General features: G+C 45.3%; 1 protein-coding gene and 1 pseudogene across 1 annotated transcript in view; both read left to right on the forward strand.

Annotated features, from left to right (window-relative positions):
• Positions 1-2,134: 2,134 nt before the first annotated feature.
• Positions 2,135-26,285, forward strand: part of DHRS7B (dehydrogenase/reductase 7B) — a 184,679-nt gene continuing 160,528 nt past the window's right edge. Inside the window, exon 1 of the mRNA XM_068244902.1 lies at positions 2,135-2,193. The gene's annotated coding sequence lies outside the window, so the exon portion shown is untranslated. The remainder of the gene's footprint in view (positions 2,194-26,285) is intronic.
• LOC137526126 (uncharacterized) lies at positions 15,924-25,704 on the forward strand (annotated as a pseudogene).

Consider the following 26,285-nt stretch of genomic DNA (forward strand, 5'->3'; position numbering starts at 1 on the left):
GGAGTTGCAGTAGTCCAGGCGGGAGATGATGAGGGCATGGACAAGGAGTTTGGCAGTGTCTGGGGTCAGGAAAGGCCGGATCTTGGAGATGTTGCGTAGGTGGAAATAGCAGGCCCTAGCTACGGTTTGGATGTGGGAGGTGAAGGAGAGGGCCAAGTCCAGGGTGACACCCAGGCAGCGGGCTTGTGTGGTTGGATGAATGATTGTGCCATTGAAGGTGACGTAGAGGTCAGTGGGGGGGGGGGGGGGGGGGGCAGCACGGCTGGGAAGATTAGGAGTTCAGTCTTATCCAGGTTTAATTTTAGGAACCTGGCAGACATCCAGGATGAAATTGGGAAATGACAATTCAGGACCCAATGCTGTACATGCGCATCACTAATGGACCTGCTTCCCATGGGCGAGGGAAGTGGGGAAAAAAAAAAGTGACTGGGATAGCTTGGGCATCATAAAGGATCCATGTCAGATCCTTAAGCGACGTTGGGCAGATGCAATGCACAAACTAGATAAGCAAACAATCATTATTATTATTTACTGTATTTATAAAGCACCAACATATTATCCAGAGCTGGACAATAAATAGGGATCATCAGCCGAAGCTGTCGTTATCAGCCATCTGGTCCAACCTTTATCCAATGTGTGTTCATTTCTTTAAAAGTAGTCTAGAATCCTTATGTTTTATATAAACCTAAAAACAAAATAATTAAGCTTAAAACATATTTGCTATTAATCCTATGTATATAGCTGCCAAGTTACAAATATTAAGTGTCAGGCTTGTCTGGTCAATGACTATAGGTTAGGCTGTATGCCCATATGACTGACCTATAGCCCAGCCCGTAACACCTGCACAAACTCCTACCTAGTACAAAACTACAATAACCCTGCAGGTAGATGTAGCATTCAGACTGACAGATAGTATCCACCAAACAGAACCAATAGCAATAATACAAGCACAGTATCACAATTATATAGTCACCTGAGACTTGACGGATGAGGCTATCCAGATTAGAGTCAGATGACTGCAAGCAGGGTAATTGTATGCAGATCAGGTTCTTAGAGATAACGTGGTCAGTACTAGCCAGATGTCAGGAAGCATGGCCAGGAATAAGCAGTGCTCGGTAACCGGAAATCAATCTAGAAATAAGCTTGGTCAGAATACAGGCAAAGTCGGCAACAATATCAATCAATGTGAGCGCAATCTCAGCAACAAGCCCAGCATAGGCTGTCACGGCAATAACTGAGAGTGCTCACCTTACATTTATACAAGGACTGACCAATCAGAAGTAAAGGAAACCAAAGTGCCCAATCCCATAGCACCGTGTCAACAGTCAGCTGACACGCATTGTACTGAGAACGCGTCCACCGCCCATCTAATGGGAGCTGAGTGCCCTATGCTCCAGTGACGTCAGCGGCCCGCTGAGACCCGGAAATCCGTGCTGCAAGCTGGGTCTCGGCGTTCTGCCGTACGGCATCACCGTTGAACCTGACGTTAAGTTTTTCTTAATGAAAGTAGAATTCCCCTTTAGAGAGATGTAAAATATATGTTCATACATTACACTAGTCATACTGGAATCAAAGCTGAATTAAAAAGTGGTGTCAAAAGCCACAGTCACTGTCACATCCGGGGAAGTCAGAGAATAATTTGAATTAGTCACTGGATTTCTAGTGTCATTTCTATAGACCTGGTCAGTATGTGTTATACGTTTAAATACAGCATCCAATTTTTTCTATCCATGTGAATCGGATGGCAGCCTATTTCCACGTCTGAATTTTGCATGCTTGGAAACACTGCGAATTTGCACTGGAGGAAAAGGGCCCTTAGAGAATGTTAAAAACTTTTAAAGGGAAAGAAAAACTAAATAAAATAAAATATTTTTAAAAGCTATTCAATGCCCAGCCCAATCAAATTTTGAAATTCTCCATTAAGTTAACCTTGAACATTGACATAAAATATACTTAGCAATATAAAGTGCAATTAAAATTCCATACATACACTTTGTTCATTAAACCTAATGATTGGATTCATTTTGATATTTCAAATGCTACCCTAGTCATATTACTTATTTGAAGGAGTTGGCTTTCCCTGGTTCTATTCTTGTAGTGTCACATGAAACTGCTATGTCTGTCTCTGACATTATGGAAACAGAAGCTGAAAGAGAAGGTTGCTGTAATGACACTAAGAAGAAGAAAGTGACTGTGAGTCAGTATGCATTTGTTATCATGAACCTTTATTTTTTTTTTTTTTTACTTATTGTCATCTTTAGGTGGTCATAAAAAAACAATCTTTCAATCAATTTAATAAGTTACACGTGCGATCAGTATTTATGATTATGTTGAATGATTGTAAATTTCCTCTTGTAGAGACCAATTTTCTATATTTAAAGAACTGATTAAAGAACCATTTATTATCAAAGAAAATATGCATTAGATTTTTTTGATAGATTCAATCATATAAAAACTAATAGTCCTGTCAAACAAATGTTTTGTTATATATGTGGTTCCCTTTATTATAAATTTCACTTAGCCATTACATAGGTGTGTTAGTAGGTGCCCACCAGAATAATGTTAGAATATAGAATAACATTGTTATTTCTAATTAGATGTATCTGAAGAGAATCACCCTCACCCATCCCACGTACTTATAACAATACAGGAAGTACAAATACACTTTCAAAACATTTTAACACTCCTTAAAGTGACATTTCACTTTTGTTAAAATAATGCTATAAATATGTCAGAGTTGCACAGTTTTAGGTTTTCTTTTTTTGGAATCTAATATTAAAAATGTCTTTCTATTTAAGTTCCACATGAGTTTTCAAAATTGAATGTAAATTTAATTATTATTTATTTATAAAGTGTCAAAAAATTATGTGGCGCTGTACAAAGTAGCAAAACAAACAAGGAGTACATAATTATACACAATTATATACATCAAATAAGGGCACTGGTACAAAATACAGAACTGGTGGTTACAATGACAGATGTAGCATGATGAATCAAATGTATGAGAGAGTGCAAGCTATGAAATAAACAACAACATCCAAGACACATAAGGGTGAGAGAGCCCTGCATTTGCAAGCTTAAAGTGGTCTAACACCCAGCATTTCAACTTTGCTTTAAAAGATTGCTTACAGCTTATAAACGATTATGCCAGATTTTTTTTTTTGCAGAAATTCACTGAATGGATTAAACATGACATTTTAGTGCTGCATTTAGCTAGAAATCCTCCTCCGTGCTTGCTTGTTTAGTTACAAATGTATCTATCTACAATGTAACAAACAAACACTGCTCTGAGAGAACAAAGAGGGCTTCCCCGGCAGGCTTTTAAAAGGTCTATTTGTATTCCAAATAAAGATACATTTGTAACTAAAAGATAAGAACGGATGCGGATTCCTAGTTGAATCCAACACTAAAATGTCATGTTTAACCCATTCAGTGAATTTCTGCTTAAAAAAAAATCTGGCATAATAGTTTGTAAGCTGTAAGCAATCTTTTAAAGCAAAGTTGTAATGCTGGGTGTTAAACCGCTTTAAAATCTAAAGGAATTGGGTGGAAACTAGAGGTGTTGAGGTATGCGGTATACATACAGGCACAGTGCATGTTAAGGTTGTCTAGTAGGGAGTAAAACTTCAGAGGTTAAAGGGGAATGGCCCAAATTCTGGGATGGTCTAGAAATCCCCATCTTTCAGCATAATACTCCTTTTTAAAAGCTACTGTAATTCATAAATGGGCCGCAGCCACTGACACTTTCATCTGATAATTTAACAGCACTTTGGGGGCAATTATTTGCAGTGCCCTGTTTAGCCTGCTGGTGGAAGTGTGTGCGTGAACTACGATGAACTTGCGCAGTCCATCAGCAGAGGGACGTTTGCTAACTGTAAGGGCTCAAACTCACTAACAGCCTTTTCTAAGCGCTAGTGATTTGAAATGCTCTTGCTAATGCAATGCTATGGGGGATTTTTATAAAATAACATTGCTCAAGCGGGATCACACCCATAGCATTACATTAGCAAGAGCTTTTCAAATCACAAGGGCTTAGAAATGGCTTTGTAACATACTGCTAGTGGGTTCCAGGCCTAAGACAACTTGCAGTTCATTGTTTCACCTTCGGATGGTATCAGGAAACATTGTGAACTTACATAGTTACATAGTTATTTGGGTTGAAAAAAAAGACATATGTCCATTGAGTTCAACCAGAAAACAAAGTACAACACCAGCCTGCTCCCTGACATATCCCTGTTGATCCAGAAGAAGGCGAAAAACCCTTACAAGGCATGGTCCAATTAGCCCCAAAAGGGAAACAATTCCTTCCCAACTCCAGATGGCAATCAGATAAAATCCCTGAATCAACACCACTGGGCATTACCTAGTAATTATAGACATGGATGTCTTTCATCGCAAGGAAAGCATCTAAGCCTCCTTTAAATGCAGATTTAGAATTTGCCATAACTACTTCCTGTGGCAATGCATTCCACATCTTAATCACTCTTACTGTAAAGAACCCTTTCCTAAATAAATGGCTAAAACATTTTTCCTCAATTGCGCAGATAATGTCCTATAGTCCTTTGTGAAGGCCTAGGGACAAAAAGCTCATCCACCAAGCTTTTATATTACCCTCTGATGTATTTATACATGCTAATTAGATCCCCACTAAGGCGTCTTTTCTCTAGACTAAAAAACCCCAGTTTATCTAACCTTTCTTGGTAAGTGAGACCTTCCATCCGTCGTATCAATTTTGTTGCTCGTCTCTGCACCTGCTCTAAAACTGCAATATCTTTCCTGTAATGTTGTGCCCAGAACTTAATTCCTTATTCCAGATGTGGCCTTACTAGAGAGTTAAACGGGCAATATTATGCTAGCATCTCAGAGTTTTTATTAGCTTTAGCTGCAGTGGCTTGGCATTGAATACGATTATTTAACTTGTTTTCGATGAGTACTCCTAAGTCTTTCTCCAAGTTTGATGTCCCCATGTGTATGCCGTTTATTTTGTATGGTGCTAGACCATTGGTACGACCAAAATGCATGACTTTACATTTGTCAACATTAAATTTCATCTGCTATTTATGTGCTCATATAGCCATTCTATCCAGATCCTGTTGCAATATGTCACTATCTTCCTGAGAGTTGATGATTCTGCACAATTTTGTATTATCTTCAAAAATGCATCTACTGCATCTACTAGATCATTAATAAATAAATTGAAGAGCACTGGACCCAGTACTGAACCCTGTGGGACCCCACTGCTAACAGTCACCCATTTTGAATATGATCCATTGACCACAACGCTTTGTTCCCTATCCATGCACACAGACTCTTCCCCAGTCCTTGCATCCTCATGTTTTGCACCAGACTTTTTTGGGGGAACAGTGTCGAAGGCCTTTGCAAAGTCCAAGTATATCACATCTACAGCATTCCCAATATCCACTTTAGCGTTCACTACTCATAAAAGCTGAGCATGTTAGTCAAACAGGACCTGTCTTTAGTAAACCCATGTTGATGCTGAGAAATAAGATTATTTTCTTCTATGAAGTCTTGTATAGTATCTCTTAGTAACCCCTCGAATAGTTTGCACACAATTGATGTTAAGCTTACAGATCTATAATTTCCCGGATCTGAATTTTTGCCCTTCTTAAAATAATGGGAAAACCTGGACTGTACGCCAATCTACTGGAACTCTGACTTCTACTGTCAGTTGAAAGGGAGTCACAAAAGATAAAATAAAGGTGTTTATCGATAACTGAACTTAATTCCCTTAGGACCTGAGGATGTATGCCATCCGGGCCAGGTGCCTTGTCTATTTTTAATTTATTTAGCCTTGCCTTCAGTTCTTCCTGCATTAAGTATTTAATATTACTATTGGAAGATTGAGACTTCTCTGCATCTGTATTTTGCAATAGTGATGTTTCCCTTGTGAAGACAGAAGCAAAGAAAGCATTTAAGAACTCCGCCTTACCTTGGTCCGCCACCATTGAGTTCCCACCATCATCCTTTAGGAGTCCAATACAGTCAACCCTTCTTTTTTTTAGAGTTGATGTACTTGTAAAACTTCTTTGGGTTACATTTGATATCCCTAGAGATTTGATTTTTTAGCTTCAATCTTTGCCAGCCTAATTTCTTTTTTACAACTTTTATTGCACTCCTTATAATTGCTTAATGCAGCCTCGGTCCCCCCACCCCCGGTTTAGGACCTTATAGGCATTATTTTTCCACTTAATTTTATCTCTAACCTTACTATTCATTCCATAGAGGCCTTGTACTCTTGCACCTGTAGATGTGCCTCATTAATCATAAAATGCCTGAGGATTTCCTTTATAAGGACAATTTCCCCCCTAAAGACCTAGGTAAAATATTTAGTGGCTAGACCCTGTGCTGCTAGGCTCCAGTTCTGATCCTGAATATACTCTCTCAGTCCTTATGCCTGCCTTGCTATCCTGGTTACCTGGTTTGACCCGATATTTGTATTTTGATTTTACTGTTTGCATACTGCATTTGTACTTGTCATGGACAGTTCAGTCAATACTCTCTCAACACACTGTGTTAGGATCTATGTGGTGATGATGATATGTACGGTAATATGCAGAACAGAGCAGCCATATTGTAACTCGTGGAAGCCATATTTTTCATTTTTCTGACTGACTGTGCCAGTCTGGCTTTGGGGGAAGCTGTGATTGTCTGTATGACAGTATAAAGTACTTTTTTTTTTTATAAATTCTTTTTATTGATTTTTAAAGAACAACAACATACAACACTTGAAAAGAGAGATGCTCACACGCAGGTGAGCTAAACAGACAGTTGAACATAAATCTTACATTGACAGCAACACACTCACTCTCATGTCCCCTCCCACCACCCTCCTCACCTCCCACCCCCTCCTCCTCATAGCTGCACAGAGTATTACAATCTTATAACTGCTAAATTCAGGATAGTTGACAGTTTGTATGTATGGGGTTGCAGGAGCCTACTCACTTTTATTTTAAATTGTTTATTAGTCCCTTCTTAAGAGGTATCCTTATTACTTGACCAGGGTTTCCACACCTTTTCAAACTTCTGTGGGCATCCCCTAGCTATATACACCGCTTTATATACTGTAGGTGTAAGGACTCATTGATCAGCTTTTTCCAGAGTTGCAAGGAGGGAGCCTCTTTTTTTTCCAGTTAAGGATAATTGCCTTGCGGTAATAGTATAGTAGAAGACCAGTCAGCTATCTTTGGGCATTTTGAGGGGCCAGCTTGGTGGTGTCTCCCAGGATACAATGGTAAGGGTCAACTGGTACGTTAATTTTAGTGATTTTTGTTATATATGTACAGATCTCCACCCACATGGGGGATATCATAGGGCATGACCATAGCATATGGTCCATTCCAGCATCCCTTGCTGTACATCTCCAGCATTGCACCGGGTTCAATCTATCAAATCTGGACAACTAAAACGGGGTGAGGTATGCTCTATGAAGTATTTTGTCTGTCTCTAGTCGCTACTAGAAATTTAAATGGTTTAATCCATGCATCCTCCCATTCTTCATCGTCCAGAGTTGGAATAAGGTTTAACCATGGGGTTTTATAAATACTAAGGTGGGGTTCAGTTAATAAGGTAATATATTGGTAGACTGTTGACATAAGTTTTTTAGCATTTTCGTTTGATCGGATATCTTCAATTTCAGCCGTATTAAGTCTAACCTGGTTACTTCCAAATTGAGCCTCGAAGGCATGGCGTATCTGTAGTAAGCGAAAAAAGTGAGTATTGGGAAGAGAGAAGGTCTCTTTCAAAGAGTCAAATTGGATTAACTTGCCCGATTGCACGATATGCTGCAGATGTGATACTCCCTTAGATATCCAAATTATTGGATCTGGAATTGTGTAGAAGTGTGATAGCTTTGGGTTGTTCCATAATGGAGTATTAGGTGATATTTGATTTTCTGGAGGACGGGGCCATTTGTGTACCAAGTCCCAAGCCTTTATAATTTGTCGCATTTTGTTAGTTAATGGGTATGGCGCGGTAGTCTCTCTAAATAAGATTTGCTTTAAAGAGGAACTGTAACGACAAAACGGCCCCTGGGGGGTACTCACCTCGGGTGGGGGAAGCCTCAGGATCCTAATGAGGCTTCCCACGCCGTCCTGCGTCCCTCGGGGGTCTCGCTGTAGCCCTCCGTACAGCCGTGACGCAATATTTACCTACCTGGCTCCTGCGCAGGCGCTCTGGCGGCTGGTGGCTCCGAAGTAGGCGGAAATACCCGATCACCGTCGGGTCTGCTCTACTGCGCAGGCGCAAGTTTCCGGCGCCTGCGCAGTAGAGCGGACCCGACGGAGATCGGGTATTTCCATCTATTTCCGTGCCGAAAGTCACCACAGCGCCCCCGCTGGAGCCAGCAAAGGTAAATATTGAACTGACAGTCGGCACAGTTGCCGGCTGTTCGGAGGGCTGCGGCGAGACCCCCGTGGGACAGAGGACGGCGTGGGAAGCCTCATTAGGATCCGGAGGCTTCCCCCACCCGAGGTGAGTACCCCCCAGGGGAGGTTTTTGTTGTTACAGAGTCTCTTTAAGGCTTCAAAGGAGCCTAGTCGGGCAGCATCTAAAACAACTGCAGCATTTGTAGGGTCTTGTGTCAGCCACCAGTGTGCGGTCACCAGTTGACTGGCCAGGTAATATTTAAATAGGTCTGGAAAAGCCAGTCCCCCCTCCTCCCAAGGTCTCCTGAGCTTCCCAATGCTAAATCTGGGGATTTTATTGTACCAGATAAAACTCGTAAGAATTGACGTTAATTGCTTGAAAAAGGTTTGTGGGATCCAAGTGGGGCAATTACGGAACACATATAAATACTTTGGTAGAAGTTTCATCTTAATTAGGTTTATCCTACCTGTAAGGGATAGGGGAAGGGACTGCCAGCCTAGTAGCTTTTGTTTTGTATATGTAATTAGCGGTAAGATGTTATCGATGAGATAATCTTTTGTATTTTTGGATATAGTGACCCCAAGGTATTTAGTTCTAGACTCCGTCTCCATTTGGGATTGGTTTAAACTTGTGGTGCTTAGTAGTAGAAGTTTAGATTTAGCCTGATTTACCAATAGGCCAGTATATGGGGCAAAGTCCAGGAACGTCTCAAAAATTCCTTTCAGAGAGGTCTCTGGGTCCTTTACATAGACTACCAAGTCATCTGCATATAGGGGTACCCTCTCCTCCAGCCCCCCAACAGAAAAGCCCCGGATGTTTCGATTTTGTCTCAGAGCAGTAGCTATCGGTTCCATTGCAATAGCGAATAGGGCTGGAGAGAGAGGGCACCCCTGTCTAGTGCCCCTGAAGAGCCCGACGCAAGCAGAAACCTGGGTACCAAGTCTTATTTGCGAAGTGGGCAGCTTGTAGATTGATTTTAGCCATGAGATTAGCTTTTCCCCAAACCCCAATTTATTAAGTGTAGACCATAAATAAGGCCACTCCACCGAGTCGAATGCCCGTTGTATGTCTAGGAAAGCCAGTGCCCTGGGAGAATCGGTGTGTTCTGACATCTGTATGTGTGAAAAAATTCTTCTGAGATTAATGTCTGTGGTTTTGTGTGGCATAAAACCGGTCTGATCCGGACTGATGATCTCTGATATGTGTTTATTTATTCTAGTAGTCAGTATTTTTGTGAGAATTTTTAAATCATTGTTCAGTAGAAAAATTGGTCGATATGACTGGCAATCTAGTGGGTCCTTATCTGGTTTTGGAATTAGTATTACATGGGCTTGATAGAAAGTCTGGGGCAGCTCTCCCTCTGCTAGACATTTATTCAGGACGGATTTAAAGTGCGGGGCTATTAATCGTGAGTATCTTTTATAAAATTCCATTGGGATTCCGTCAGGGCCAGGGGATTTCCGCGGTGGGAAAGAGGAGATAGCATCTAAAATCTCTTCTTCAGAGATTTCAGTCTCCAATTCAGCCAAGGTCTCTGCAGATAGTGTTGGCATATTTAAATTATCCAGCAATTGGGAGCATTTTAAGTTTGGGTTTTCATAAGAGGATTTGTAGAGCTTATTATAGTATTTATAAAATGTTTGGAGGATTTGAGAGGGACTTGTTGAGATGTCTCCAGACTGTAGGCGAATTTCAGGGATATTTGATTGTGCGGTAGGGTTCCTTGAGATATTTGCCAGTAATTTCCCGTTTTTGTCCCCTTTTTCAAAAACTAATTGCTGCCATTTCTTTAGAGAGATTTTGGTAAGATCAGTTAAATGTAGGTTTAAACTTCTCTGGGCCTGCATAAGATCAGAAAATGTAGATGAATCTGGGGACTGTGCATATGCTGAGGTGGCATTTCTTTCTTCATTTTGAAGAGCCGTTAGGGTATTATCAAAGTTTTTCCTCCGGGCTGAAATTTGACTAATATAATCTCCTCTAATTGTAGCTTTAAAAGCGTCCCACACTATTTTTTCATTTGCTGTGTCTATATTAATATCCCAGTATTGTTGGACTGCCTGTGTAATCTTTTCCCCAATTTCTTTATCGTTTACCCACTTTGGGTCTAACTCCCAGAGGGATCTATCATATCTGGTTCCCAGTCTACATGTAATCTCCAAGAGAGCATGGTCTGAAAGTCCGCTTGGTAAGTAGGATGCCACTGGGACCACCGCAAGGAGGTCAACGTTTGCAAAGGCCAGATCAATTCTTGATGCAGTACGATGCACTGCTGAGAAGTGTGAGTACGCCATGCCTTGGGAGTTTTTCCATCTCCAGAGTTCAGTTAAAGGATACCCGAACTGAAATGTGACATAATGAGATAGACATGTGTATGTACAGTGCCTAGCACACAAATAACTATGCTGTGTTCCTTTTTTTCTTTCTCTGCCTGAAAGAGTTAAATATCAGGTATGTAAGTGGCTGACTCAGTCCTGACTCAGACAGGAAGTGACTACAGTGTGACCCTCACTGATAAGAAATTCCCCTTTTTTTTACCTATTTCTTGCTCTCAGAAGCCATTTTCTGCTAGGAAAATGTTTTATAGTTAGAATTTCTTATCAGTAAGGGTCACACTGTAGTCACTTCCTGTCTGAGTCAGGACTGAGTCAGCCACTTGCATACCTTATATTTATCTCTTTCAGGCAGAGAAAGAAAAAAAGGAACACAGCATAGTTTTTTGTATGCTTGGCACTGTACATACACATGTCTATCTCATTATGTCACATTTCAGTTCGGGTATCCTTTAAGGAAAGGGCATCTGCCCAGGTAGTAAGGTTAGAGTTATGTGATCTGTTTGGGTTGGTCGAGTCCTTCCCAGTCATTAGTATGTCATTAAAGTCCCCGATTATTAATAGCTTGGCAGATAAATATTTTTGTAATAGGGACGTTAAGGAGTCTAATAGTGCCTTTTGCAGGGGAGGTGGCGCATATACCCCTACAATGCAGAACACTGTACCTGAGAGTATTAGATGGGTGATTACAAATCTGCCATCTTGGTCTGAATATGTACTTATTATTTTGTGCGTGATGTTTTTATTGATGAGAATAGAGACACCTCTAGAAAATGTAGAGAAGGTGGAGTGATAGGCCTTACCGACCCATGGTTTGGATAAAAGCTTTGTAGAGGCTCCCTCTAAGTGCGTTTCTTGCAATATCAGAATGTTAGGTTTGTGCTTTATTAGGTATTGAAACATTAATGAGCGTTTGAAAGGGGATCTTAAACCTCTAACATTCCAGGATATTATTTTAAGGGAGGACTTCATTTGTATCTTGATTTGAAGAACTGAACAGAGCAGGTAGGGAGGATACATGCGGGGAGGACCAGTGTGCTGAGTGAGCAGTAATGCCTCCTATGGTTGGCGTCACAAGGCGTTTTCTTTGCCATCTCAGTAAGCTTAACTAAAAACAATAAACAATTAAACTTAAATACCCTGCTGCAGTAACTGAAATTAACTGAATTGTACCGCAGCTTAGATCCCGCTAACTGCTAGTTGACAGAGGAAGTAATACATTTTCCTCTGTCTCTAGTATTTAACCCCGACCAGCGTTCGGTGAAATTACAGAGAGAGTGGGTTAGTGAGAGAATAGGAAGAGGGGAGGAAAGTGGGGGTACAGCCTAGGAGGTAAAGAGGGTAGGGAAAGTTACAGATACCCAAAGAAGAACTGCTGGTTGGAGTGTAAAGAGGGGCGTGGAGGCGGACAAAACAGAGGTATGAGTTGACCAATGAGACTAGTGCCTTATTTAATTTTAGTGTACCATAAGTAGCAATATTATCCGCATATTTACTAAACAACCAGTGGGACAGGACCTGCAACAGCGGAGCCACAGAATTGCCACAGTCCATAGCCGATACAACAGCACTCTGTCAGACATATTCCTGTTTGTAGGAGGAGATTGCCCTCTGGTGGACCAAATATTAAATAGGATTTGCGAGCCTAATATATTTAGTCAGGATCAATTTATCCACCAGATACATTTGCACGTTAATATAGATGTAGATGGGAAGCAGGAGTTTAACTAGTGCATCTTGAAATAATGACCATAGGTTGATATTACAGCATCCAGATCCGAGTACCACTCTCTGAAACTACTGTATTTTATGGGCTAATCAGGCTCCACTGCACCTCATGTCCCGCCCGCTGTAACGGTTTGGAGAAGGAACCGCAAATCCCCCCCACCTCCTCCCGGGACCCGTCCCCGCCAGCCAGTGAATTGCTAGTGTAGCTCAGAATACTTACATAGCATTACTTATATTGCAGTTTACAGTTTAGATCATTTAAGAGAATAGACATTGTGAACAAGTCCTGTGTCAGGTCCCAGCCGAGATAGGGGAGGAGCGGGAGACAGGGAGCCCTCAAGGCCGGGGTATAGACCCACCAAACAGCTAGGTCCAGTGACGGGGCCCTTACAGGCTCCCCCCCCCCCACCCCGGCAAGCAAAGCCACAGACAGGGTATTATTAACTAGGCACATATCACGCTTGTTTCATAGTCATAAATATTATGTATATAGCAATCTGGGTCTAACAAACATTAATCACTGCTACACAGCAACACCGCTGCTGTTTGCATATGAATAAACCGACAGTGTCTTTCGTAGGTATATACGTTCCAAAAGCAGCATAATAAGGCTGAGTGACCCGCTCCAGCAAGAACGGGGAGGGGTAGCGATCCCCACTGCAAGTATAGTAGCTCTGTCAATCTTATGCTCTTTTAATATACAAATATTAGAAACGTGTTTTTGATAGGGGTAAAGTGTTCAGGGCAATTGCCCACTTCCGTGGCTCAGAAACAAGTAGACTTGCGTCTCATGCATAGTAGGAGAAACTGTCAGAATAGTTCCCTTATTTGGTTTGAGTACAGTAAAAGGCGAAAACCCCCCAGGTGCAGATACAAAATAAGCATCTCAGGATGGGTCAAAACTTTAACTAACGGACAGTCAGCAGTTATTATTACCCTCCTCAGCTACCTTAGGAATCCTGCCGCGGTAAAGCTTCAATCCAGGACATAGCATCCTCAAGTTTATCAAAAAATAAAGTGGACTCACCATCTTGTACGCGCAGCCTCGCAGGAAAAAGCATGGCATATATTATTTTCTTTTCTCTCAGCTTAATTTTAACCTGAGAGAATGCTTTGCGCTGCTTTTGTGTTTCAGCCGTGAAGTCCGCAAATATCATTAACCGGGTATTTTCAAACTTGAGGTCTCCTGCCTTCCTCGCTGCTGATAGTATTGCGTCCCTATCCCGGTAGTTTAACAGTTTGAAGATCAGTGGACGTGGTAGGGATCCGGGTGGGCCTCTTTTCGCAGGGATCCTGTGCGCTCTCTCGATAAGAAAGAAAGATGAGAAAGTATCATCTGGAAGAATCTACCGTAGTAGAGACTCGACAAAGTCCGGTACATTCTCTCCTTCTGCTCCCTCCGGTACACCCAGCAGTCGCAGATTGTTGCACCGGTTACGGTTCTCTGCATCTATGGCTCTGTACTCGAGATCAAGTAGTCGTTTATCCATCCGTGGTATGGCGCGCACATGTGATATCTGGACATCTTCCAGGTCTGAAATTCTCTGCTCTGCAGCTTTTGTGCGGTCCCGTAGCTTGGACATATCTTGGCGCATCAGTCCCATTCCTACTTCATAGGCATCCATCTTAAGGGTGAGAGTAGCCTGGCAATGTTTTATTGCATCCAGGATCTCGAACGGGTTTGGGGGTGTCGGCTGGTCGCCATCTTGGTCTGCCTCGTGGTCTGAGAGAGGCGCCTCTGGAGGGCCTTGCTTTTGCCTCGGTTCCTTTGCCGGTAAGGGCTGTGATGTATTTGATGTTTCAGGAGGAATTTTCCCTTTATCTTTCTCCCTCTCCTTATTTGTTCTAGTACTTCTCTGCGACATTGCGGCGTCCTCGTAGGGAGAGTATCTCTCAGTGGGCCTATGTGTACGTGATGGGCCCGGGGCCTCACCTGTGGCCGGCAACAGAGGTGCAGAGTCCGCTCTTCCCGGCAATACTGGCGGTTCGTACCGCTCCAGCTTCAGTCAATATCAGCAGGGCCGTTTTAGGGATTCTGTTTCTGTGCTGATTGGGCTCGTGTCAAGCAGGATTAATGTATGCTGGACGGCGGAGCTCTTTTCTTCTGCTGCTATTCGCTCACCATCTTGGCCACGCCCCCAGTATAAAGTACTTTGAGTCTGTGTTCAGTTCCTCTGGAAGTTGGAAGCTGCTATTGGATCTTCTGTAGACCAGTATATAGTAAATTTGCATCTGAAGGGTGAACTCTTGTGAATAGTAGGAGCAGGAACTGCTAAATTGGTTTGCTAGCCTCTAATTAGGAGATGGCTAATTAAGCCAATAGCAGTCATATCCTTACCATTGATCTGCTGTAAAATACTGTCTCAGATGTGTACTATTGTCACCTGGACTGGCTGCAGATCACACCAGCCTGAGCCAGGAATTTACATATGACAGCCTGCTGGAATGTTGAAGACGCCAGGAAGCCTTACTCAAAAAGTATTTTGATGTGTGTGCCAGACTACAATTTTACCTGTGGAAATTAGATCTATGGGGAGATGGGAAATCTCTGCAAACTTCAAAGGCTAACAGGAAACTCAGCAAGGATGTGCTGTCACACCTGAGGAAATTGGATTATTCCTGGATCTGGACATTTGAGTGGCCCCGGGCCACAAATCTGGCTATAAAACCTCAGCTAGGAAGATCTAGAGTTGTAGTTCTTTGGAGATAGCAAGACGCTAGGACTATCCTGGTCTGACCAGCAACCGCGTTCTCCTCGCAACAACGCTCAGATCTATATGCTGGTAACGTTGATTCCCATTTTTATTTCTGCAAACTGTCTTATTGTGTATCTTTGTAATTTTTACTTTGTTTTTGTAAATCGTTTGTATATATTATTTTCTGCATTGTTCCACTTTTTTTTCTGGAATATTAAATCTTTATTTAATAAGATTGACTTCTGATGTACTAAACTAGCTCATAGCCTAGAAAGAGACTGCAGTGTTATTTACGTTACAAGTTCAGTGCCTGATTGTGCTTTGCTACTGTACGATTGTATTGTGTGTGTGTGGCGTTCCCGTGTTTGGCCTAAGCGCAAAGCTGACCCAACTACGAAAACGCGGACTGCGTGCAGATCACTCAACAGCAGAGTGGGAATCGTTGAAGTGTCTAGCAGCAGCTAGAGGTGGCATGGAGAAGTGTTTGAATATGGCTGCTCCCCGCTTGATCTGGTCAAACCCGCAGTCGGGAACCGTATCTGCAGGCGTGCCGCGGGGACGGTTCCTGACATAATTGGTGGCAGCTGTGGGATCGTTTAGTACATTAGTATGCAGTTTAGCTCTCTATTCTGAGTACTAAAGGCTGGAAGCTGTTAGAAGCGACTAGCATACAGAAGTCTACTCAGTGCAGAATCTATATACTTTTTTATTTTTTCACAAAAAGGTACACACTTGGCATTTTGCTTCCCCTCCCCCCTTTTTTCTTTTTATTTGCAATGCAATGGCTCAGAAAGCATCCAGCTATGCAAGACAAAGCAGAGATATGCTACTCAATCTGTGTGAGCACAGAGGCATCGAGACGGTGAGATGCCAGACTAAGGAGCAGTTAGTTAGCGTCCTCGAGGAGTATGATGAAGCAGAGCAAGCCCGTGCTCCAAAGCCAGCAGATGCAGCTCACAACACATCAGAGGAGGAATCGCTCCCGCCACAGGATGCGAGTGGAGATGATGTCCTGGATGATCCACCGAACACGGAGATGACATCTCTGGAAGCTGACCTACAGCTAGTGTTGGGCGAACAGTGTTCGCCACTGTTCGGGTTCTGCAGAACATCACCCTGTTCGGGTGATGTTCGAGTTCGGCCGAACACCTGATGGTGTTCGGCCAAACCGTTCGGCCACATGGCCGAACTAAGAGCGCATGGCCGAACGTTCCCCGAATGTTCGGCTAGCGCTGTGATTGGCTGAACGGGTCACGTGGTTCGGACCCGAACGTGCTCTGATTGGCCGAACTGTCACGTGGTTCGGGTAAATAAATATTCCGAACCACGTCATATCTCCGCCATTTGTCTGTGGGTTTAGCTTTGGGTAGGCAGGCAGGGTAGTTCGTGCTCCAGCCACGCTAGCCAGGGTCCCCCCAGTCATTGTGTCGCTGCTGGGAATAGTAGTACACCGCTCGCTCAGCCACACTATATAGCATTGTGTTTACTGCCACTCTGTGTACCTCGCTCAGCCACACTATATAGCATTCTGTTTACTGCCACTCTGTGTCTGCTGGGAATAGTAGTACACCGCTCGCTCAGCCACACTATATAGCATTGTGTTTACTGCCACTCTGTGTACCTCGCTCAGCCACACTATATAGCATTGTGTTTACTGCCACTCTGTGTCTGCTGGGAATAGTAGTACACCGCTCGCTCAGCCACACTATATAGCATTCTGTTTACTGCCACTCTGTGTACCTCGCTCAGCCACACTATATAGCATTCTGTTTACTGCCACTCTGTGTCTGCTGGGAATAGTAGTACACCGCTCGCTCAGCCACACTATATAGCATTCTGTTTACTGCCACTCTGTGTACCTCGCTCAGCCACACTATATAGCATTGTGTTTACTGCCACTCTGTGTCTGCTGGGAATAGTAGTACACCGCTCGCTCAGCCACACTATATAGCATTCTGTTTACTGCCACTCTGTGTACCTCGCTCAGCCACACTATATAGCATTGTGTTTACTGCCACTTTGTGTCTGCTGGGAATAGTAGTACACCGCTCGCTCAGCCACACTATATAGCATTGTGTTTACTGCCACTCTGTGTACCTCGCTCAGCCACACAATATAGCATTCTGTTTACTGCCACTCTGTGTCTGCTGGGAACAGTACTACACCGCTCGCTCAGCCACACTATATAGCATTGTATTTACTGCCACTTTGTGTCTGCTGGGAATAGTAGTACACCGCTCGCTCAGCCACACTATATAGCATTCTGTTTACTGCCACTCTGTGTACCTCGCTCAGCCACACTATATAGCATTGTGTTTACTGACACTTTGTGTCTGCTGGGAATAGTAGTACACCGCTCGCTCAGCCACACTATATAGCATTGTGTTTACTGCCACTCTGTGTACCTCGCTCAGCCACACTATATAGCATTCTGTTTACTGCCACTCTGTGTCTGCTGGGAACAGTACTACACCGCTCGCTCAGCCACACTATATAGCATTGTGTTTACTGCCACTCTGTGTCTGCTGGGAACAGTAGTACACCGCTCGCTCAGCCACACTATATAGCATTGTGTTTACTGCCACTCTGTGTCTGCTGGGGACAGTAGTACACTGCCCCTCACTCAGTCACCCCATTACTATATAGCATTGCTGGGATCTGTAGTACTCTGCTCACCCACCCATACCATTGTACTGCCAGTCACTGTGTATATTGCTGGGATCTGTAGTACTTCACTCACCGTCAACCACTATATAGCATTGAGTACTCTGCCAGTCAGTGTGTATATTGCTGGGATCAGTAATACTCCACTCAACGTCAACCACTATATGAGCTCACCATGAGTTCCTCAGAGACCTCCGCTGTGAGCAGCACTCCCAACAACAGCAACAGCCAACGCCCCACGCAAGCTATAACATCCACCCCAGCAGCCAGTGGTCAGCAGCAACCCTCCCCGGAGGAGAACGTTGTGTCCATCGGTCCGGCGCCAGATCGATTATTGAGGGCTGCCATTGAGGAGATGATGGGGCCTGATGTGGAGGAGGAGGTCGGGCTCAGGCCAGCATCCCAAGTTAATGTTGAGGACGATGAGGGGTCTGTGTCTGGGGATGTTGGGGTGGCAGAGGTGGTGGGTGGGTCAGACTCAGGAGAAGAGTTGTATGATGAGGATGATGATCGGGACCATCTGTATGTGCCTCAGAGTCCGACCCCGGAAAACATGTTGTATCGTGTGTTTAGGTACTAAAATCTGCGTTCCCACTTCCCAGTACTGCCCGGGTCCACGGATCCATATAATTTTTTGGGCAGCACTATCAAACTGTGGTACTATGAGTGAGTTGCCATGGTCCTTCTGTGCTGTCACACTCACCGTCTGTCTGTAGATGGATTGTTCAACACAGCTACGCCATCTGACATGTAGTCCTTGACCATCTTCTCCAGGCGATTGGTGTTGGAGGACGTGGAACTGCCCGATTGCTGTTCTGTGGGCTGCTGCATGGGTGTCAGAAAATGTTCCCACTCCAAGGACACTGCCAATACCATTCCCTTTTGGGCACTAGCAGCAGCTTGTGTTCTTTGCTGCCCTCCTGGTCCTCCTGGGTTTGCTGAAGTCAGTCTGTCGGCGTAGAACTGGCTAGAGAAGGAGGAGGATGTCAATCTCCTCTCTAAAGTCTCCATCCTCAAGGGACTGCTGGAATTGTTCCATTTTTGACCTGTCTGACACTTTCTTCAATCAGTTTTTTAACATTGTGTTTGTATAAACTGGGTATAAACCCAGTAATTGGTGTTGTCCAGAATAATGAATAATAATGAATAGTGAATAATGCGCGGGCCGCGTTCAATGCAGTCTAGCATGAATTGAGCCATGTGTGCCAGAGAATCCTGCCAGACTCCTCTGTCTTCATGTTCTTGTGAGCGTTGTGATTGTTGTGATGCACCATATTCGTCACCAGCATCACTTTCTTCCTCTTCTGCTGTCCATTCCCGCTAAATTGTGGAAGTCCAACGTGCACCGCTCTGTCCCTCGGCAGTGGGGGCATCCAATTCCTGCTTCAACTCCAGCTGTTCCTCGTCCTGTTCTTTGTCATAGCTGGGACCAGCGTTTCCTGAGGCAGGTTGCCTGATGTTGGTATCATCACGCTGATCGTTTTCATCTTCAGATTCCCCCACTTGCATCATGCTAGCGGTTTCCATCTTCAACATTGATTTCTTCAGTAAACACAGCAGTGGTATTGTAATGCTGACTGTAGAGTTGTCACTGCTCAGTCACAAGCAACGTGGATTGCTCAAAATTTTGGAGGACTTGGCAGAGATCCAACATGGTGGCCCAATCAGATCCACAGAAGCTTGGTAGCTAGCTGCTGGAATGCGCCTCGGCACTGCGCAAAAGCGTGCTAGCATGTGCAGCGTAGAATTCCAGCGCGTAGGGAGGGACATCACCCAGCGAGCGATGGTGCGCTAGATTGAAGTGCTCCTGCATCTCTTGGTGAGTCCTTCAGAAGCGGTACTGGACTTTAAAAAATGTTTTTTTTTTTCCTTCAACAGAAGATCTGCCACGTTGGAGTGAGGAGGACGCCACCGACCCCGACACCAAGCTGAACCCCGGCGAACTCCAAGCAGAGGATCTTCAGGAACCCTCAAGGCTTTGAGCAAGCTGAGGAGGATCAGCAGTCCCGACGAGACCTCTCCTCATATGTGACTGTGTGCAGTGGAGTAGAGCTCCCCAGAACAACCTCTCACTTGTCACTTTGTCACTGGTCACTTTGTCACTTTGTCATTTTGTCACTTTGTCACTTGTCACTTTGTCACTTGTCACTTTGTCATTTGTCACTTGTCACTTTGTAATTTTGTCACTTTGTCATTTTGTCACTTTGTCAGTCACTTTGTCACTTTGTCACTGGTCACTTTGTCACTTTTCACTTTGTCACTTGTCACTTGGTCACTTGTCACTTGGTCACTTGGTCACTTGTCCAGATGATCTCGGTACACCTCCTGCGATTCAAATTCCTGCACACATTGCTCTGGGATTTGGGTGTGATGAATGATGCATCTAACTGGCCACCGGAGGCAATTAAGCAGCTTTCTGTTCCGCCCCCATTTTGCGTCATGTTGAGTTGTTGACGTCATGTTCATCCTCGGCCTCGCCTTGCATTTCAGTGCGAGGTGCATTTTCCACAGAAAAAGGTTGTGAATCCGGGCACAACATTTGTGGCTGTTCCATTGACCTTTCACAGGTAGAAGATTGTGGGGGTCGGAATAGCTCCTCCGAATAGCCCATTGTGTCCTGAAAACTACTCATTGCATTGCTTTGCGCACGCATTTTTCTGTCCTCATGCAAGGCCTGAGTTGCGCCTGAAAGCGTGGCCTTCTCCTCCTGCGCCTCCTCCTGTTCCATCACGTCTGCTGCTGCTGGGTTAGCGTTGCCGCCCGGTCCCTGTTTATTGAACCTCTTATCTTTATTACATTTATGACTGCATGGCGGTACAAAGCATGCTATCCGCACGCTTCTTGTCCTCATGCAAGGCCTGGGTTGTTGTGTCTCAAAGCGTGGCCTTCTCCTCCTGCGCCTCCTCCTGTTCCATCACGTGTGCTGCTGCTGCTGCTGGGTTAGCGTTGCCGGTCCCTGTTTATGGAACCTCTCATCTTTATTACATTTATGACTGCATGGCGGTAAAAAGCATGCTATCCGCACGCTTCTTGTCCTCCTGCAAGGCCTGGGTTGTTGTGTCTCAAAGCGTGGCCTTCTCCTCCTGCGCCTCCTCCTGTTCCATCACGTGTGCTGCTGCTGCGGCTGGGTTAGCGTTGCCGGTCCCTGTTTATGGAACCTCTCATCTTTATTACATTTATGACTGCATGGCGGTAAAAAGCATGCTATCCGCATGCTTCTTGTCCTCATGCAAGGCCTGGGTTGTTGTGTCTCAAAAAGCGTGGCCTTCTCCTCCTGCGCCTCCTCCTCCTGTTCCATCACGTGTGCTGCTGCTGGTGCTGGGTTAGCGTTACCGGTCCGTTTTCCTGGAACCTCTTCTCTGTATTACATTTATGACTGCATGGCGACAAAAAGCATGTTACCTGTGCAAAGAAACATGACATTTTCCACATTTAAAAGACAGTTTTTCCTTTGAAACTTTACAATCAATTTTCTCAAAAACTATAAGCTCTTTTTCAAATATTTTTTTTCCTCTTGTACCCACTCCCAAGGTGCACATACCCTGCAAATTTGGGGTATGTAGCATGTAAGGAAGCTTTACAAAGCATGAAAGTTCGGGTCCCCATTGACTTCCATTATGTTCGGAGTTCGGCGCGAACACCCGAACATCGCGGCGATGTTCGGCGAACGTTCGCGAACCCGAACATCTAGGTGTTCGCCCAACACTACCTACAGCTACTAGGCTCGGCTGATCCCAAACTGCGCCTAAAGCTGATCCTGGAACATCGGCAAGCAGAGAGGGAAATACGACAAGCCAAGAGGGAACAAGCTGAATGGCGACACCAGGCCGAGAAAGAAAGACTCCAGGCCGAGAGGGAAAGACTCCAGGCCGAGAGGGAAAGTGCTGGGCGTCAACACCAGGTGGATCTGGCTAAACTTCAGCAGCAGAACTGGTCTGCTCGACCCGCAGAACGCAAAGGTATGCGAGTCCACAGAATCCCCCTGGATAAGTTCCCCGCTATGGACAAGGACTCTGACATAGACACTTTCTTACAGGCGTTTGAAGGGACTTGTCGTCAGTATGGGGTACCCCGAGAGCAGTGGGCAAGGTATCTCACACCAGGGCTAAGAGGCAAGGCCCTGGAGGCATTTGTGAGTCTCCCCCAGGAGAAAGAAGCGGACTTTGAGGCAATTAAGCAAGCCATCATTACGCGATACCACCTCACTCCAGAGGTGTATCGCAAACGTTTCAGGACAGTGCAGCGAGGTCCTAATGACAGTTACCTGGATCATGCTTGCAACCTGCGCACTGCCTTCCAGCAGTGGTTAAAAGGACTGGCAGTCAAAACCTTTGATGCCCTGCAGGAACTGATGATCAAGGACTAGTTCCTACACACTTGTCCTGCTGAGGTCCGGTTCTTTGTACTGGACCGAGAGCCAAAGACTGTGGATGAGGCCGCGAAAGTCGCTGATTCCTACACAGCCCATCGAGCATCCGAGTCCCGGAGGACTACGGCATCCAGCTGGAGGGGAGAACAGATTGCTAAACCTGCTTCACCCGTCACCCAGAGGAAGCAAGCACCACCGTCTCCTGGATTCAAGCCACCAAACACTGACACCCAGAAATGCTTTGTATGTGACAAGGTGGGTCATATCAGTGTGACTTGCACAGAGAGGAAGAGGGAGGCCCCAAAATCCAGTGAGGCCACAAACCCCAGTGAAGTCCAAACTGTTTTGTGTGCTACCAGGAATGCCACTAGCTATGCAGAGAATCTGCAGCTTGTCACGGTTGGGGGTACAGTTGCCACTGGGCTGAGAGACACTGGAGCAGAAGTGACTCTCATACATCCCCAGCTTGTGAACCCCGAGCAGTACATACCTGGGAAAATGATTGCTGTCAAAGGAGTTGGGGGTGTCACCCCAGCCATACCCACCGCATTGGTCCACCTGGATTGGGGGGCTGGCAGCGGAATGAAAGAAGTTGGGGTAACTGACAAAATCCCCATCAACGTTTTGCTGGGTACTGACCTGGGACGGTTAGTAGCCCGGTATGAGCCTAATCCAACCCTCATGGAGCCTGCCTCCCCACCAGAAGTCCAGGACTCATACAAGGTACTGTTTGATAACTCTGTGCAAGTGGGGGGTGCTGGTGAGTCTCCAGGGGCTAAGGACTGTGTACTAGGAGCCAGCCCTAGTAAGTCTCCAGTGCCTAGGCCTGGAGTGGGACATATTGATACAGAAAATGCAGAAACTGAGGATATCATTTATGACGCACAAACTATCGATGCAATCGATGCAGGAACTGTTAATGTCACTTGTACAGTGCTGAATAGTGAAGTGTGTAATACAGATAATGTTGATGTGTTATGTGATGTACCAGATGACAATATGTGTAGGGCGTGATAATGTTGATATCATATGTGTTGTGCTGCATAATGATGCTGGTCAGGTGGGCACTCCGTCGGCTGCAGGAGTAACTAGCAGTGTTCGCCGGGCTGCAGCAGATGAACTGCCCACTGAAGGGGCAGATGGCACCAGGCCAGATCTTTCCCCTTCAGATGTTTTCGAGATCAAATGTATGAGCAATGGTATGTGTGACGCGGACTCTCCCTCCACTGCAGGGGTAACCAGCAGCGCTAGCGGGTCTACAGCAGAAGAACTGTCTGCTGAAGGGGCAGATGTTGCTGGGTCTGCAGCATCCACTTCAGAACCTGGCCTTGAGGGCCCAGGAGCCTCTCAGTTTGCAGCCTTCCTGGCGTGTGACAGGCAGCACTGAGGTCTCTGGGGCTGTTCGATTTGACAGCAGCCTGGAAGAGCCCAGGGGTCTGGCCAGCAGGTCACCAGCTGGGAGGGGCAGGCAGAGAGGGTTGTGGGAAGTTATTCCCTCGAAGCTGTCTGAAGTGGAGGAGGCGGACCGGCAGATAATCGTTCCTCAAAGGGACAGAGAGAAAGCTCCTGCCACTATAGAGAAGGTACGTGTAGTGACTTTCGGAGCCCTTCCCCAGCTGCAGCACTGTCTCTATGGTCGCGAATTCACAGTCGTCACGGACCATCATCCCCCTGGTTGGTTACGTCAGGTTGCCAGGGGCAACGACGCATTGCAGCAACCTGGCCTAGTTTTCCAGCCGTGTAGCTTGGAGCTAACTGCCAGGTGGGGAATCCTCATGAGGAGGCTAAGGAGTTACCCCACCAGCCCAGACCAGCAGTGTAGGCGCTGGCAGGATGATCTGGGAAGATCATCTGCCCTGCGCCAATTTGAAGGGGGAGGTGTGAGGATCTATGTGGTGATGATTACATGTACGGTAATATGCAGAACATAGCAGCCATATTGTATCTCGTGGAAGCCATATTTTTCATTTTTCTGACTGTATCATGTGTATGTCTGCTAAAGCCAGTCTGGCTTTGGGGGAAGCTGCGATTGTCTGTATGACCGTATGAAGTACTTTGAGTCTGTATTCAGTTCCTCTGGAAGTTGGAAGCTGCTAATTGGATCTTCTGTAGGCCAGTATATAGTACATTTGCATCTAAAGGGTGAACTCTTGTGAATAGTAGGAGCAGGAACTGCTAAATTGGTTTGCTAGCTTCTAATTAGGAGATGGCTAATTAGACCAATAGCAGTCATGTCCCCACCTTTGATCGGCTGTGAAACTGTCTCAGATGTGTACTATTGTCACCTGGACTGGCTGCAGATCACACCACCCTGAGCCAGGAATTTACATATGACAGCCTGCTGGAATGTTGAAGAAGCCAGGAAGCCTTATTTAAAAAGTGTAACGATTGGTGTCAACAAGCACAGATTCTGATTATTGGTGATCTGCAGTATCACCAATAATGCAGATACTATACCTGATTATATGGTGATCTGCAGAATCACCAATAATGCAAGTATAGCGCGACACAGCACAATCGTAAGCAAGAGGGTGCTTGGTACAATTGAGTATCTCTATAGGGCACAGAGATACCACCTCCAGGCAAGCTGGAACAGCAGACAACAATAATATACAGTGTAAATACAAGTCTGTGGAAAAATCCACCACTCAGTAATTCCTCAGAGGTGTGGTTACCTCTGAATGGGAACCCTGTGTGTGAGATCCTCCAAAGGACGGAGTGGAGGAATCTCGGCCTCTAGCAGCAAGGGTTTGCTAGCGGCAGTCATCTCAAAGAGGCAAGCCTCTGATAGCACCCTACAGTGGGAGACATTCCACTGAAGGGAGAAAGGTCAGACAAAATGAGGTTCGGCAACAGATCAGGCGGCAGCAGTACAGAAATGTGAGACAAGAGAATAATCAGAAACCAAGCCAATAGTCGGTAACGGTACGGGCTGGCGAAGTACAGAATCAAGAAGCAGAAGAGTAGTCAAGACAGGCACAGAATCATACACGATAAATCAAGACAGTACAATATGTGTATATATTGGCGATAAACCAATATATAACACAATCTCAATACAAGGCAGACTAGGTCTGAGTGCTGACACAGGGTATCGCAAACACAGATGAAGTGTGACTGAAAAGCACTTCCTTATATACTGCCTGGGAGAGAAGTCTCCACCCCAGGCAGCAACCAATCAGAGCAGGCCAAAATGTCAGCTGACCTCCAGGTCAGCTGACACGCTTTTTAAGAGTATAAAGGCGTGTCTGGCTCGCGCGCGCACCCCCTAGAGGCAAGATGGCAGAGCCCTGGTGAGCAGCATGCTGGTGAGTTTGAAGCAGAGTGCTCAGACGGGTTTGCGCAGCGGATGCGGACGAATTTCCGCATTCCGCGTTGGAAGGTCCGCTTGCCGGACTGGATGCGACCATTTTTCCGGAATCCATCCGGCGTTGCGGATTTTTCGTTACAGTACCCCTCCCTCTAGGCGTGGACTCTGGACACGTCCCACCCGGCCAGTCAGGATGAAGCTCATGAAACCGTCTCCTAAGATTATCTGCATGTAAATCGCCTGTTTTGACCCAGACTCTTTCCTCTGGACCATACCCTCTCCAATGCACCAAGTACTGTACTGAGCCCTGAACTCGCCTGGAGTCCAAAATCTCCTCAACTTCCCACTCGGGCTCACCATCAACCATGAACGGGTGAGGAGGGAGGGAATCCACCTGGACAGCCGGCTTCAAGAGCGAGACATGAAAGGTTTTTCCCACCTTTAGGGAATGCAGTAAACTGGCTCTGTAAGACACGCGATTAACCCTTTCAGAAATTGGATATGGTCCAATATACCTGGGCCCCAGTTTCGAGGACGGCTGCCTCAGAGCTATATGACGAGTTGACACCCAAACCTTGTCCCCTGGTTTAAACTCCCACTCCGGAGATCGTCTCTTATCTGCCTGCCTCTTCTGTATGCAAAAAGCCTTTTTTAGATTTTCCCCGACCTTAGCCCAAATCCTCTTAAAGGATTCCTGCCATTCCTCAAGAACAGGGAACGGAGATGCCGTCACTGGCAAGGGAGTAAATTTGGGGAACTTCCCATTGACTATCTGAAAAGGTGCATAACCAGAGGATTCA

Source organism: Hyperolius riggenbachi, chromosome 7, assembly GCF_040937935.1.
Source record: "Hyperolius riggenbachi isolate aHypRig1 chromosome 7, aHypRig1.pri, whole genome shotgun sequence".
Classification (NCBI taxonomy): domain Eukaryota; kingdom Metazoa; phylum Chordata; class Amphibia; order Anura; family Hyperoliidae; genus Hyperolius; species Hyperolius riggenbachi.